The sequence below is a fragment of the Schistocerca piceifrons genome, chromosome 3 (genome assembly GCF_021461385.2).
Source record: "Schistocerca piceifrons isolate TAMUIC-IGC-003096 chromosome 3, iqSchPice1.1, whole genome shotgun sequence".
Lineage (NCBI taxonomy): Eukaryota > Metazoa > Arthropoda > Insecta > Orthoptera > Acrididae > Schistocerca > Schistocerca piceifrons.
In genome coordinates this window covers 277,411,724-277,427,495 of record NC_060140.1, presented here as the reverse complement: position 1 = coordinate 277,427,495, position 15,772 = coordinate 277,411,724, and the positions used below count along the sequence as shown (strand labels likewise).

General features: G+C 41.9%; 1 protein-coding gene across 3 annotated transcripts in view; it reads right to left on the bottom strand.

Annotated features, from left to right (window-relative positions):
* The window catches only part of LOC124788124 (collagen alpha-1(XVIII) chain-like), a 674,174-nt gene that overhangs the window by 492,772 nt on the left and 165,630 nt on the right, over positions 1–15,772 (bottom strand). The window lies entirely within an intron of this gene.

Below are 15,772 nucleotides of genomic sequence, written 5' to 3'. Positions count from 1 at the left end.
GAAACAACTTTACTTACTCTGTGTCACGACATCCCAACTTTTCAGAAGATTACGCAAGAATTTCTGATTCTGCTTTAAATTGGTTTCCAGCCAATAAACTTGTTTGTAATTCACACAGCCGGCCGCGGTGGTCTAGCGGTTCTAGGCGCTTCAGTCCGGAACCGCGCGATTGCTACAGTCGCAGGTTCGAATCCTGCCTCGGGCATGGATGTGTGTGATGTCCTTAGGTTCGTTAGGTTTAAGTAGTTCTAAGTTCTAGGGGACTGATGACCTCAGATGTTAAGTCCCATAGCGCTCAGAGCCACTTGAACCATTTGTAATTCACACAAAGACCAAAAGCTTGTGTTAGGACTGTCTAAGAAAGTAGATAATAAATGTGTCAAACTCTTAGGAATACATATTGATGCCATTCTCAATGGGAAGAACGTATCAACCTAGTCTGTAAAAAGACCTCACGAGTGTCATACCTCACGTGGAAACAGAGATAACAGAGACGTGGAAAGAATAATTATTGCGACTATAGCACTTGCAACGAACGCCGAATGTTTGCGTGTGGTTGGTTTTTTTCAGTGTGTCTACTGAAAAGAAACTTGGGTTACATTCGTAAGTGGAGTTCGATCATCACACGATTTCGCGGCGTAGAACGAATATCTGTTGTTGGAATTACGTTGGAATGAAATAAAAAAGAAAGGGTGCCGGAAGCAATATTCCATCTACAGACCTCGCGCTAATGAAATTAAGGACTTACTCGCTTGGCTGCGGACCTGTTGATTACTAGCCTCCATCAAAACTTGTAAACAAGCAAAAAATGTTCAAACTCGATTTTCTCGAAAACGATTGAGAGTTATGTCTTGTTGTTTACATAAGTTGTAGCTGTGCCATGCATAGCCTGTCAGTATGAATCAAATCGGTGAGAGGAAGTTCACACGGTACTCTTGTTAACGTCACACTAGCTGTGTTCCCGTATTCTGGCTCGTTCTCTAAAGAAGTACACGCTCCAACTGGCTGCAATGAGCCATCCCCAAAGATGTCACAGGGGCCATGAAAAACAACTTAGCCAATACTTACCTACGCCAACTGCTCATATGTAGCCTACTACTGTTAAACTCAAAAAAGATCTGTAAAGCCGCCGAAGAACCTTTTACTGCTCTCTCCCGGTTGCTCATTAAGTTCATTATCAAAATCTATTTCGGTCAGTTGATACTTCCAGTTCAAGTGCGTCAAGCTTCTTTCCGTTCTGTGTTACGTGCAGGACCTCCAAATCCATATGTGTGGGAGAATATCAAGTAACACCAGAACTTTGTACCGATCATCTTTATTTTATTTTATTTTATTTCAAGACTGTTTTGTGCTTTTCTAAGTGCATGTGTATGAAAGGTTGAATGCTGACAGCCAAATGGCGGTTGTATGCCAACGCTACGATTACTGCAAAAGCGCTGCCACCAATCCTTAAGATAGATAAATTAACTCCCTAAACTCATCAACGCAATTCTACTATGTGCTATGATTATTGTCCTAAATTTCACACTCAAACTTTATACTTAATCGTGTTGAGCGAATACCTTTTCTTCCATTCTATCTGTTTAGTTAATCTTTCACACAGTTCTGTCTCCAACTTGAGCCTCAGGAAACGGTTAACTAGCATATTACGATATACGTACGGACTTCAGGAAGTAGGTTACACATGTTGCCGCAAGCTAAGACCACTGCACGACAAGAGGGGCATACTGTCAGAAGAGAGTAGATGCTCCCGGATTCCTGCAAACACAGCTTTCCTGCGGTACGGATAAAGGTTGCATCACAGTATGCGAATGAAATTGCACGGCAACTGGAAACAAACTCAAGACTTAAAGCACGTGGGACAGAACAATTTTTGCGGGCGAAACACCTAAATTGCACACTATTCACCCTGGAATTCTGTTGGTGTAAGGACCAAATACAATGTTGTGTCTAGTCGTAGTGAAATGGTGCCAACAATTTGATCAAGTTGGCAGAGACGAGTGTGATGCCTCTCGTGAAGTCCAGATCTTGTAACGCGTGATTTCCACCTTTTCGGTAAGATGAAAGAGCATCTGGCGGAAAAGAGATTTTCTGAATGGTTCCATGACAAAGGAGCGGATTTCTGTCATCGAGGAAGTGAACAATTGGTAGAATGTTCCGAGTGTTGTTTACTGAGACTTGGTGAAAATGTAGAATAAGAGTGTGATGTTTCTTTGTTACTCTGATGTATTGTGCAGCGTCCAATAAAATTAACATGGGCTGCCATAACAGTGTGTTAATTACTTGCTGAAGACCTCTCGCACATAACACACCCACTCTCTTTGCACGGCCGGCAACGATGACATTCGCATACTGATTGCAAATGATCGTAGCTTAAACACTGCTTCAAGGTATATACACTGAGGTGATAAAAGTCATGGTAGTATCGCATACACGATATAAATGAGCAGTGCGTTGGCGGAGCTATGTCAAGAGTATGCTGAGAATACTACACTACTGGCCATTAAAATTGCTGCACCACGAAGGTGACATACTACAGACGAGAAATTTAACCGACAGGAAGAAGATTCTGTGGTATGCAAATGATTAGCTTCTCAGAGCATTCACACAAGGTTGGCGCCGGTGGCGACACCTACGACGTGCTGACATGAGAAAAGTTTCCAACCGATTTCTCATACACAAACAGCAGTTGACCGGCGTTGCCTGATGAAACGTTGTTGTGATGCCTCGTGTAAGGAGGAGCAATGCGTACCATCACGTTTCCGACTTTGATAAAGGTCGGATTGTAGTGTAACGTCCCTTAGCAAAAGACATATTTTGTAGTAAAGAGAAAATATTGTGTATCGTATTCTGTTATTGTATGGAATTATGTATTTTTTTTATTATTATTTATTTTAGATAATATCTGTGTCGGCGAGTACTGAAACCGCACAGACGATAAATATCATACAGAGATGAAAAATATCCCTAGTATAAATAATACGGAACGAACAGTAATTTCTTTGTCTTCCTCTTGGAGTTACGGGAGTAAGATAGCCTGTGTCGCAGTTGTACATGCTAACGTAGTCTTCTTTTGTCATGGTTAATCGATGTACGCCATTACGTACTCATTTATAAAAAAGGTGTGTATTGTAGATAAGTTAACATATTTGAATGTTTTGAATAGAGTTATTTAATGAAACCTTGCATTATTATTTGTAGTAGCTTGCTTAAATTATTATCCCATCCTTTTAAGACATTTTCAGTTATTTAAATATTATCCGTGGTGCAGAGCTGCGCTACGAACGAACAAGCCGCTGCCGCGGCGCATTCAAACTGCATTAAAAGAAATCGATCATACCGCAAGGAAGCGGGAAGGTAATAGTGAAATAAAATCATCTCTTTCAGCTTCCGGACTTGCAGAGCAGAGCAGCAGATTTTATGATGTGTTTTGCAGGTTGACGCGGGCTGCTGATAATATATTGCTAACAGTACAAAAAGATAATTTACCTTCGTAACACAATAGGAATTTTGCTGTGCTTAGTTCTGGTCTGGCAAACCTTATAGTAAAAACGTATTTTTCTCCGACAATAGTCTCATGTTCTTGTGCTAGTCGTGGTAATTATTGGTGTTTTACTCTTAACAAAAATCCACTGCAAGATTTTGATGTTGAACAATCTTCGTGAACTGTAACATCAGTATTTCATAACAAAGTAATTTTCATTTTCAATAACGATAAAGTAGGGAAGATATGTTGACTTTTATAGTGAGTTACAGTAACGGAAAATGTTCCTTTAATAGAAAGCCAGATACAGAACAATAAGAATCCAATATATTCTGTTTTGTTGAAAATTAATGATTATAAAGAAATTCATGGCACAGCATTACTAAAAGGTATTTCGCGGCTCTTTTCGTATATGCGTTGTTACGCAAATAATAATAATAAAACAAAACCAAAATAAATAGAAAAGAGTATATATTTACGACAAAAACGCGAAAGTAGCCTATCGCGGTTACGGTTTATCATATCGCAACATTGCTGCTCGCGTTGGTCGGGGTCCAATGACTGTTAGCAGAATATGGAATCGGTGGGTTCAGGAGGGTAATACGGAACGCCGTGCTGGATCCCAATGGTCCCGTATCACTAGCAGTCGAGATGACAGGCATCTTATCCGCATGGCTGTAACGGATCGTACAGCCACGTCTCGATCCCTGAGTCAACAGATGGGGACGTTTGCAAGACAACAACCATCTGTACGAACAGTTCGACGACGTTTGCAGCAGCATGGACTATCAGCTCGTAGACCATGGCTGCGGTTACCCTTGACGCTGCATCACAGACAGGAGCGCCTGCGATGGTGTACTCAACGACGAACCTGGGTGCACGATGGCAAAACGTCATTTTTTCGGATGAGTCCAGGTTCTGTTTACAGCATGATGATGGTCGCATCCGTGTTTGGCGACATCGCGGTGAACGCACATCGTCATCGCCATACCGGCGTATCACTTGGCGTGATGGTATGGGGTGCCATTGGTTACACGTCTCGGTCACCTCTTGTTCGCATTGACGTCACTTTGAACAGTGGACGTTACATTTCAGATGTGTTATGAGCCGTGGCTCTACTCTTCTTTCGATCCCTAAGAAACACTGCATTTCAGCAGGATAATGCACGACCGCATGTACGGGCGTTTCTGGATACAGAAAATGTTCGACTATTGCCCTCGCCAGCACATTCTCCAGAACTCTCACCAACTGAAAACGTCTGGTCAATGGTGGCCGAGCAAATGGCTCGTCACAATACGCCAGTCACTACTCTTGATGAACAGTGGTATAGTGTTGAAGCTGCATGGGCAGCTGTACCTGTACACGCCATCCAAGCTGTGTTTGACTCAATGCCCAGGCGTATCAAGGCCGTTATTACGGCCAGAGGAGGTTGTTCTGGGTACTTATTTCTCAGGATCTATGCACCCAAACTGCGTGAAAATGTAATCACATGTCAGTTCTAGTATAATATATTTGTCCAATGAATACCCGTTTATCATCTGCATTTAATGACCGAGACCAGTGGCGTTTTCGTACTGTTGTCGCTGCTAACAGAGAAGCAACACTGCGTGAAATAAACGCTAAAATCAATTTGGGACGGATTACGCGTACGTATCTGTTAGCAGAGTGCGGCGATATGTGGCGTTGATGAGCTGTGACAGCAGACGACCGACGCGAATGCCTTTGCTAACAGCACGACATCGCCTGCAGCGCCTCTTTTCGCCTCCTGACCATATCGGTTGGGCCCTGGAGGAATGGTTCCGTGGCCTGGTCAGATGAGGTCCGATTTCAGTTGGTAGGGTTCGTGTGTGGTGCTAACCCCACGAAGCCATGGATCCAGTTTGTCAACAAGGTACTATGCAAGCTGGTGATGGCTCTTTAATGAAATGGAATGGATCCTCTGAGCCAATTGAACCGATCATTGACTGGAAATGGATATGTTCGGCTACTTGGAGACCATTCGCAGCCATTCCTTTATTTCATGTACCCAGACAACAATGTAATTTTTATGCATGACAATACTCCATGGCACAGTTTGCGATTAACTTGAAGAACATTTTGGACAATTCGAGCGAATGATTTGGCCACCCAGATCACCCGCCATGAATGCCATCGACCATTCACGGGACATAATCGAGGGGTTAGTTCGTGCACAAAATCCTGCACCGGCAACACTTTCATAATTACGGATGGCTAAAGGGACAGCATGGCTCATTATTTCTGAAGGGGTCGTCCAACGACTTGTTGAGTTGCTGCACTCCTCCGGGAAAAGAAGGCCCGACATGATGTTAGGAGGCATCCCACGACTTTTTCACCTCAGTGTATAAACGATCGCCAGAGGAATTTATCTCCCCTTCCACTGGCTTGGACGTGTATAGAGTTACAGCCATGAGGTGAAAGAATAAATAGACGAATGTATAAAAAGTAAATATTTACAAATCTTGTCCAATATGAGGATACACTTTCATTTATAATTTTTATCTCATTTCTCTTCATTATCGTATTACTATCAGTCGATGCCTCAGGATATGTCCTATCAGCCTATCTCCTGTCTTGGAAACTACTAAACTCACAGGTCAGTGATGCAATCCACTCCGCGGAAGAAAATGGACACAAAGTACTACCTAGTAACGAAATTATTGCTATTGGCCTCCCGTTGCAGTTCTCATAAACACCCAGTGACGTTACGATAAACAAAAACCACAGCAATTTTTTGGACTGTCGTATACGCTGTGGAATTCCGAATAGGTTCAAGTGCAAGTTGTTTGGTCGTTTGAACAGCAGAGCACTTTCTGATGGGCTTCAAGTGCACGGGTGTATACCCGAGCCGACACTCACTCCCAGGTCCAATAATCGACTCATACATTTTACGTAAATAAGTACATTTACCGAACAATGTAGATCCACTACCAAGCCAAAAACATTACACGTTGCTGTTGTATTTCTTTTACATTTTTGTGCCACTGCTTTCACCAGTTTGCTCTAGTTATGAAGCATTCGCGAACATTCCCTACAGTCAAAATAAAGAATTCTTTCTTCATTTATTTTGCGGAAAATGCCGTTGTTAGTAATTTATCTGTCCAGGCCATTCTCAGCATGTTCCTATACAGTCATTTCACAAATGCCTCAAATCGTTTGCCTATGTTCTCAGTCAAAGTTCAGGTCTCAGCTCCCAAGAAAAGGATGGGAAATATGAAGCAACGTCGAAATCTTAATTTTGCTTCGACTGCGAGGTGATGGCTATTGTAAGCGCTAGTCATTTTATAAGAAGCGACTTTAATTTCTTGAGAATTGTACCGTTGCTTATTAGTTTTAGATCTCAAGATACATGCGTTTGTTTACTTATTCAGTGAGTTTATCAGTAATGTCTAAATGACAGTTCGGTATGTCTTTCTTGCCAGTGACCATAAATTTGTTTTACGCATGCTAATTTCTAGACCATAACGCTCAGTACTTTCACTGATTCGGGGTATAAGATGTTGAAGACTACCTAAACTATCAGTAACTAACACAGTACCATCAGCGTAGCGGATATTGTTCAGCATCTCTCAATTAAAGACGACTACTTCTTCGACATTTTGAAGGGCTTCTTTGAAGACACTTTCTAAATGAAGATTAAATATCAGTGGCGAGAAAATACAGCCCTGTTTCATTCCTTATTATAACCTTAAGCCGTTGGCACATACGACGAGGCAGCTAACGTTGTCGTACACACAGATGGGATATTCCACGTGACAAGACATAGAGGTGTCGACAAGCTGGTTAATGTTGATTTCGTGATCTCAGCTCTCTCCAGCGGCAGTTGTTGGCTCTATCTGGCTCTCAAACTGTATGGACGCGCATAAAATCCCTACTTCAGCTCTATTAAAACGAACACCACCGCCCCTCAGCACACACATTCCCTATCCATATGCTAGTCATATTATTCTCTCTGTGGTATACATAAATAAAAAATTCAATATCCGTGAATATCTAATAAGACAAAAAAGAAAGATACATGTCCAGTTAGTAAGGCATCAGCTCATAAAAGTTCACTAAGTCAATCAAGCTCTCTCCTGGCACGGAACGCACTTATATTTATCTAACATCGAGTACTACAGACACTATTACGTTGTAATGAAGTCCCACGACATCTTGTAAAATGCGAAGTTGGAGGGGGGAAAAAAAACAAAAAAAAAAAAAAAACAAACAAAAAACGAGAACACTGTTCCGTAAATTGTGCATTACGCTACGATGTTGCTTCTTAAAGGGTGACACTGCATTTTGTCTTATAGTCTTCTATAGTCTTTAATCGCTGAAAGTCCGCAGCTCGTGGTCGTGCGGTAGCGTTCTCGCTTCCCACGCCCGGGTTCCCGGGTTCGATTCCCGGCGGGGTCAGGGATTCTCTCTGCCTCGTGATGACTGGGTGTTGTGTGCTGTCCTTAGGTTAGTTAGGTTTAAGTAGTTCTACGTTCTAGGGGACTGATGACCATAGATGTTAAGTCCCATAGTGCTCAGAGCCATTTGAACCATTTTTTTTAATCGCTGAAATGTTATTAATTTACATTTAATTATAACAAATCCTAATGAGAACGACCCGATTTTCGAGAATGTTCAATGTGTCATTGCCTTGAAACGACTTAAGTCTGATAACACACGAGTTATAACGCGATAATAACGACTTATGAAAATTCTTTACTCACTAGTGTAACGTTTCTCTTCGTTTTATTACAACAAATCATACCAATAATTATTTGTTTTCTCGGCATTCAATGTGCTGGTGCTTAGAAACAGCATATATTCATGGGGTGTAACGTATAACGTAAAACCCACCGAATATGGGCTTCTACTTACACGACAAGTACAATATGGCGTCTTGCTTTGTGCGGGCCTCAAACTTTCTGCGAGGCCAACGAGAAAGACACGCCGCGGTGCGTACGTCACGAAGGTAGGTCTGCGCTCGCTCGCTCGCCCAACTCAGCATATAAACTACGTTTCTACAGCTGTTAACTCGTAACTAGGTGTCTACGTACAAACGAGGATTGCATCTTCTACTGGAATCCGCTCTTATGAAATCTTACTGTTATTAGTCCTTCAATGATCGGAAGGTACGGCTTTACTGGGGTACAAAAAAATTAAAATGATACCAAAACGATTATCAGTTGCACAAGGCACCACTTCATGTACGAAATGAGGACTGTTAGGCAGAAGAGACTAAGTTCAAAAATGGCTCTGAGCACTATGGTACTTAACATCTGAAGTCATCAGTCCCCTGGAACTTAGAACTACTTAAACCTAACTAACCTACGGACAACACACACATCCATGTCCGAGGCAGGATTCGAACCTGTGACTGTAGCGGTCGCTCGATTTCGGACTGAAGCGCCTAGAACCGCTCGGCCACTCTGGTCGGCGAAGAGACTAAGTGCTACAAAAAAGCCGTTATACCATTTATATCGAGTACTGAGCTTAAATTAAATTTTGTTGTCGTACTGTTGATCAGTAAGACTTCATAACAGCAGATTCCAGTTGAAGATGCAATTATCGTTAGTACTTACACGCCCAGCTGCGAGTTAACGGGTTTAGAAACGTTTTTTGTCTGCCGAGCTGAGCGAGCGAACGAGTTCAGGACTACCTTCGTGACACATGCGCCGCGACCTGTCTTTCTCGTGGGCCCCGACTTCCTGCTTGTGACGTATGTAGTGTTCTCGGTACCTATTGGTTCTATTTTACGTGACACTTTGCCGAAATATCACAGAACTTATTTTGTGTGTCATGTGACAACATGGCTCCTTAACATGAAATACAGGAAGTGACGACACGAAACTTGTAGAACGTAACGCAACGTTAGCTAAAGCGTCCCGTGTGCCGACGGGTTTACTATGTCAGAGTTCTCATGTTCATCTCTTACAACAGCATATTCATTCCAGTATAGATTAATTATGATCCGGAGGTCTTAGCCGCGCATCGTACTGTTTTCAACACCTTCGCCGTTTGTAGTGTAGTACTCTATTGAAAGCCTTTTGATAATCAATGAAGCGGGCATAGACGTCACAGTTCACATCTCTGCACTTTTGGAATAAGTTTTTAATCCAGAACAGGCACTCTCGAGAGCTGACAGCATTTCTGAGGCGAATCCATGTAGGCGCCATTTGTTCTTCACGAACTTTATAGATTATTTTGTGAATAGTTTTTACAAATATTTTCACGACAGGACTCATCAAACTTTTTGTTCTGATATCACTACGTTTTTTAGCTTTTCGTTTTTTTGGTAAAGTTCCAAGGCCAGTAATTCAGATCGAATAAATTAAAATATTCTAATCATCCGTTCCGATCAAGGTTTTCGGTAGGCTTCCCTTGGACATGAGGCGGATACCGAGACTGAAAACCGCCTCCCCAAGACTCCCGACAGGAATTCTCTTCCCCTTTCCCAACCTGTTGGGATATTTGGTTAAGAAGGGCGAACACCTGCAAAATCCCACGATACTCTCACAAATTGGGAAGATGACTCTTTGACTCTTCTGACCCACTCATTAACTCGTTTGGTTTCCCAAAATTCGCTACTGCGACTTCCTCTACGCCACTACCAGCTCGAATGACATTTGGCCGAAAAGACAATGAGTCTGCAACGGATAAGAGCTCGAATAGCGGTCAACCCTTAGGAGTGAAGAATGAAAAGTGAAAAAAAAAAACAAAAAAAAAAATCCGAAAGAATTTGGCTGAAAAAATGAAAGTGTTACAAGTGCCTGACTGCAGTAAGGAATGGAAAAGAAAAGACGAACAAGTATCATCATTCTGGACATACGGCCAAAACGATCGCAGCTGCGTAAGTAAATACACATGTAGCGCAGCCTACGATGAGAATGCGATAAATTCTGCTATCCGATTCCACTCGTCGGCTTTGAGCACCAGAGGAAAGGTTGCTACATAGAGGCAATCTTTGAAAGCAGCGGATGATATTCGTATACAAGGGAATGTAGCGCACGATAACTGACCTAGTAGCCGGCCGCGGTGGTCTAGCGGTTCTAGGCGCTCAGTCCGGAACCACGCGACTGCTACGGTCGCAGGTTCGAATCCTGCCTCGGGCATGGATGTGTGTGATGTCCTTAGGTTAGTTAGGTTTAATTAGTTCTAAGTTCTAGGGGACTGATGACCACAGATGTTAAGTCCCATAGTGCTCAGAGCCATTTGAACCATTTTTTTGAACTGACCTAGTTTCCGATTCCAACCGTTCGATGGTTCATAGTTTTTGACATGTTTGCAGTAAGTACGTGAATTCGGTTTTTGTAGGATTTCTGGAGGTCTTTCGACCTCTGAACTACTGCGAAAACATAACAGATATTGTAGGTACTGATTCCATGTTTTTTTTTTTTCATAGTAGTGAAGAGAGTAATACGAATATGCAGAAATCCTAAAACACTGTAGTGCACGCACTTATTGCAAAAACGGTCGAAATAACTAGTCGTGGTGTGGCTGGAATCAATAACTAGAACTGATATACGTGTGTAGCTGAATTATAGCTACCGATTCCAATATTTGTTACTTTTTGTGAATTTTTGTTATTTGTGTACTGGCTTTTCTTTCAGGATTTCTGTGCCGTTTCTCTACATTTCATGCTACATTTCATTTTCCCGTTCTCTCTGCCCAAAACCTCCTCTGTCCCGCCGTAGTTCCGTTTGATTCAATAATTATTGTTAGAAATTAACGCTATCTCACAATACTACGAGTTCAACATGCGCTATACGTTAATGGACTTACAGGTTCTCTGCGCTTTTCTTGCTCGCATTAATTGCGATAATAATATTTCCAGACATGTATTTCTCTTTTTGCTGTTCTTTTCGATATAATCCGTGTCTAAGTGATTAATCACCGGAATTGTGATTATAATTTCATCGTATGTTACATTCGTTTGTTTACGAATATAGTCAGTTGTTTTCAAAGACAGCTTCTACGTAGCGTCTTTACCTTAGATATGAGGTCACTGATTAATGATGACGGTTGGAATCTGACGCTAGAATTGACCCAAAGAATGAGCAAATAACTGCACAAAACAAGAAACCAATCAAAGTACTTATAAATTGTTTTAATGTCTATTTGTAAACTATTTTGTAGAAACAATATTTATGGACTAAATCAGACAGGGATCTAAGACATTTCATAGATGTTCTGCAGCAACATCCACAAGCTACAATCAACAAAAGATGGTGGCTGACAAACGACAGATTGCTTTCTCTGGAAACGAAATTTGACTGTTGGCCGAACACGATCAGTGAACTGCGTAGCGTGTCTGTCAAAATTTCAGCAAGAAAGTAAGAAGGATAGTGTGAACCAGAGACGGTGGGAAAAGGTAAGAAGCAGAGTCAAATAAGAACGAAGTTATGTGCATAACAGCTCGCTGTCAGAGAATCTGCAGTTGCGGAAGTGCTATATCTGACATCCCACCCCCACTTCCTATAGGCACAATACAGCGGCGGTTCATTAGCTGCTACGTCCCTAATATTTCATCACACAATGCACCCAGTGTTTTCCGATTTTTTGCTGCCGCGAGAGAAGGTTCCAGTGATAAAGTCGACTGGGTGGTTATTCAGACCCCGGGGATATGAGAATTATTTGTCCACAGAATCATTTTATGCTTAACGCTTTTTTCCGAAAAGTTAGCAAGCCTCACTGATAATCGCTAGGAATTTTGCTCTGTTTCGTGGTTTGTTAGCTGATTACACAGCGTTTCCGCTTACTTGTTTCGTCAGGTCGTATAGGCATCGAAAAACATTTTCTCACAAATTTTGTTCGTCTTCAAGATTGTACAGTCCTCTTGATTCACAAGAGGTCTATTCGTTCTATATAACACAACGCGTGCTAAAATTCTGTCAGAAGTGTCAGAAACCATACAAACTATTCCGGAAAACTATAGGTTCGACATATATTTGGTCGATTTAGATACATTTTTTTGTGCAACACTATGCCGATGTTCAAGAGTGTACCAGTTTTACGCGAAATTGCTCCAGCTTACCCCAGCGATGTTGTAACATGCACATCCACTCATGAACCTCCATTTCTTAGAGGATGACGGAGGATCCTTCAACCGCAGCAACAACAGCACAAAAATCGCTATATGCAATACTGTTACTCCGTGATTTCTTGTTACATCTACGAAACGGTTAAATCACTGAATTTGCTTCATCTAAATATGCCGTTTCACTGTAAAAATTAGCATGGTTCTAATAAAAAAACACGAAAAGGTACACGCATCTCCATTATTAACGAAGTTGCGAGAGCACATTGCTGTGCTTTTCATGCAGTCCGGGTCACCGTTCTTCTAGGTGAAAACAGATTGCAAATATTTTTAGCGGGTCAAAAGTATTGTTTTTTGAATCATAATTCTTCTGACTGGTTTGATGCGGCGCGCCATAAATTCCTCTCCTGTACCAACTTTTTCATCTCAGAGTAAAGTTGCAACCTACGTCCTCCATTATTTGCTGGACGTATTCCAATCTCTGTCTTTCTCTACAGTTTTTACCCTTTACAGCTCCCCCTAGAACCATGGAAGTTATTCCCCGATATCCCTTCTTATCGTCAGTGTTTTCCATATATTCCATTTCCTCGCCAATTCTCCGAAGAATCTCCTCATTCCTTATCTTATCAGTCCATTTTCAACATTCGTCTGTAGCACCACATCTCAAATGCTTCTATTCTCTTCTGTTTCGGTTCCCCCTCCCCCACAGTCTATATCTCACTACCATACACTGCTGTGCTTAAACGTACATTCACATAATTTTTTTTCCTGAAATTAAGACCTATGTTTGATACTAGTAGACTTCTCTTTGCCAGAAATGCCTCTTTCGTCATTGCCAGTCTGCTGTTTATGTCCCCCTTTCCGTCAGGGTTATTTTGCTGCCTAGATAGCAGAATTCATTAACTTCATCTACTTCGTGACCATCAATTCTGATATTAAGTTACTCACTGTTCTCATTTCTGTTGCTTCTTATTACTTCATCTTTATTCTATTTACGCTCAACCCATATTCTGTACTGTACTCATTAGACTGTTCATTTCATTCAGCTGAGCCTGTAATTCTTCTTCACTTTCACAGAAGATACCAATGTCATCAGCGAAGCTTAACATTGATATCCTTTCGCCTTCAATTTTAATCCCACTTTTCAACCATTCTTGTGTTTCCCTCGTTCTTCAAAATGGTTCTAATGGCTCTGAGCACTATGGGATTTAACTGGTGAGGTCATCAGTCCCCTAGAACTTAGAACTACTTAAACCTAACTAACCTAAGGACATCACACACATCCATGCCCGAGGCAGGATTCGAACCTGCGACCGTGGCAGCAGCGCGGTTCCAGACTGTAGCGCCTAGAACCGCTCGGCCACTTCAGCCGGCCCCTCGTTGTTTCTTCGACGTATAGTTTGAACAGCAGCGCCGAAAGGTACATCCATGTCTTACACCCTTTTTAATCCGTAACCCTCATCCTTGGTCTTGCACTCTTGTTGTTCGCTCGTGGTTCTTGTACATATTGTTCTTTTCCCATAGGTTACCCCTATTTTTCTCATAATTTCGAACATCTTGCACCGTTTTATATTGTCGGAACGCTTTTTCCAAGTCGACAATTCCTAGGAACGTGTCCTGATTTTTGTTCAGTGTTGTTTCAATTATCACTCGCAACGTCAGAACTACCTCTCTGGTGCCATTACCTTTCGTAAAGCCAAACTGATCGTCACCTACCGGCCAGTGTTTCTGAGCGGTTCTAGGCGCTTCACTCTGGAACCGCGCGACCGCTAAGGTCGCCGGTTCGAATCCTGCCTCGGGCATGGATGTGTGTGATGTCCCTAGGTTAGTTAGGTTTAAGTAGTTCTAAGTTCTAGGGGACTGATGACCTCAGATGTTAAGTCCCATAGTGCTCAGAGCCATTTTTGACCGTCATCTAACAGATCCTCAGTTTTCTTTCCCATTTTTCTGTATAGTATTCTTGTTAGCAATATGGACGCATCAGCTGTTGAGCTGATTGTACCATAATTCTCGCACTTGTCCGTTCTTGAAGTCTTGGGAATTGTGTATTATGATCTTTTTTCCGAAAGTCTGATGGTATATCGCCGGTCTCATACATTCTGCGCACCACATCGTTTTGTTGGCACTTTTCCCAAAATCAGTATGAGATGACATATGGCTTACGGCATATGGAAGTTTGGATCAGATCGTGAAGCGTCCACGGATAGCTTATTGGCGAGGCGACCGCTCGCGATAAGCGAGAAATCCGGGTTTGAGTCCCCGTCCAGCACAAATTTTCATTTAGTCATACCCTCATATAGCTGATGTTTGTCGTATGTATGGTCGTATGAACGTTCTGTCCGCTGTACGCATGTAGTGGCTGTAGTGCTCACCGGTGAAGGGGGGGGGGGGGGAGGAGCGGGGGTGAGATATAGATAATCTGAAGCATTAAAACACCATCTTAACATTTCTCTGGTTGTTATTAATCAAGTTTGAAAACGTTTTGGACTAACGGAGTCTTTCAGTTTTAGCACAGGTAATCCTACTTTCTGACGTGTCAAAGAGTTCGCTCATTCGTACCATTACTTATATGAATGTTGAAAAAACGTCTAAATCGTCACCTTGAGTTAGGTCTTTCATCTGACGTCATCCTCCCCGAAACGTTAACCCTGTCAAGAGCGCGTCAGAGTAAGAGGGAGAGCAGTCGGAATCTTGGGGCCTGTTCAAAGAGCTTTTCGATTTAATGAGAGGCAGTTGTAAGGAAATGTTGTGTCACAAGTGTTGTCCAACATTGCACCAGATATAATAATCGATAAAAATGTTTCATACTGATTTAAGTGGGAGTATAACATGTAGTAACATACACGCGTTCTGAATGGAAGTGAAATAGAAGGTAAAATGGTGCGTTAGTCTTTGACTCCTTTCTGTTTTCAACATAAAAGAGGTTGTGTAAAGTTTAATATTCTCTTAAACAAGGTACCATATAAATTTCTGCTTGTTTCAGCATCACAAGTTTTATATTTTAGGCACAAGTTCGTTGTAAGAGAACTTGTGTAGGGGCAGACAGAACTAGACTGTCTCATTTTTTATTATTGTAAGTTATTGAGACAATCAAGTTCTTCTGGAAGTAGTCTGTAAAAAAAAGTCAATAACATGCTGCTGGCGTTGAGCGCACAACTCCTTATTAACCAACTCTTGCTACAGAGGTATTAAATCTTGTAGATGACGCTGGTATCTTTGCCGCTGCCGTGGTATTTCCATAAATAACGTCGTCAGAC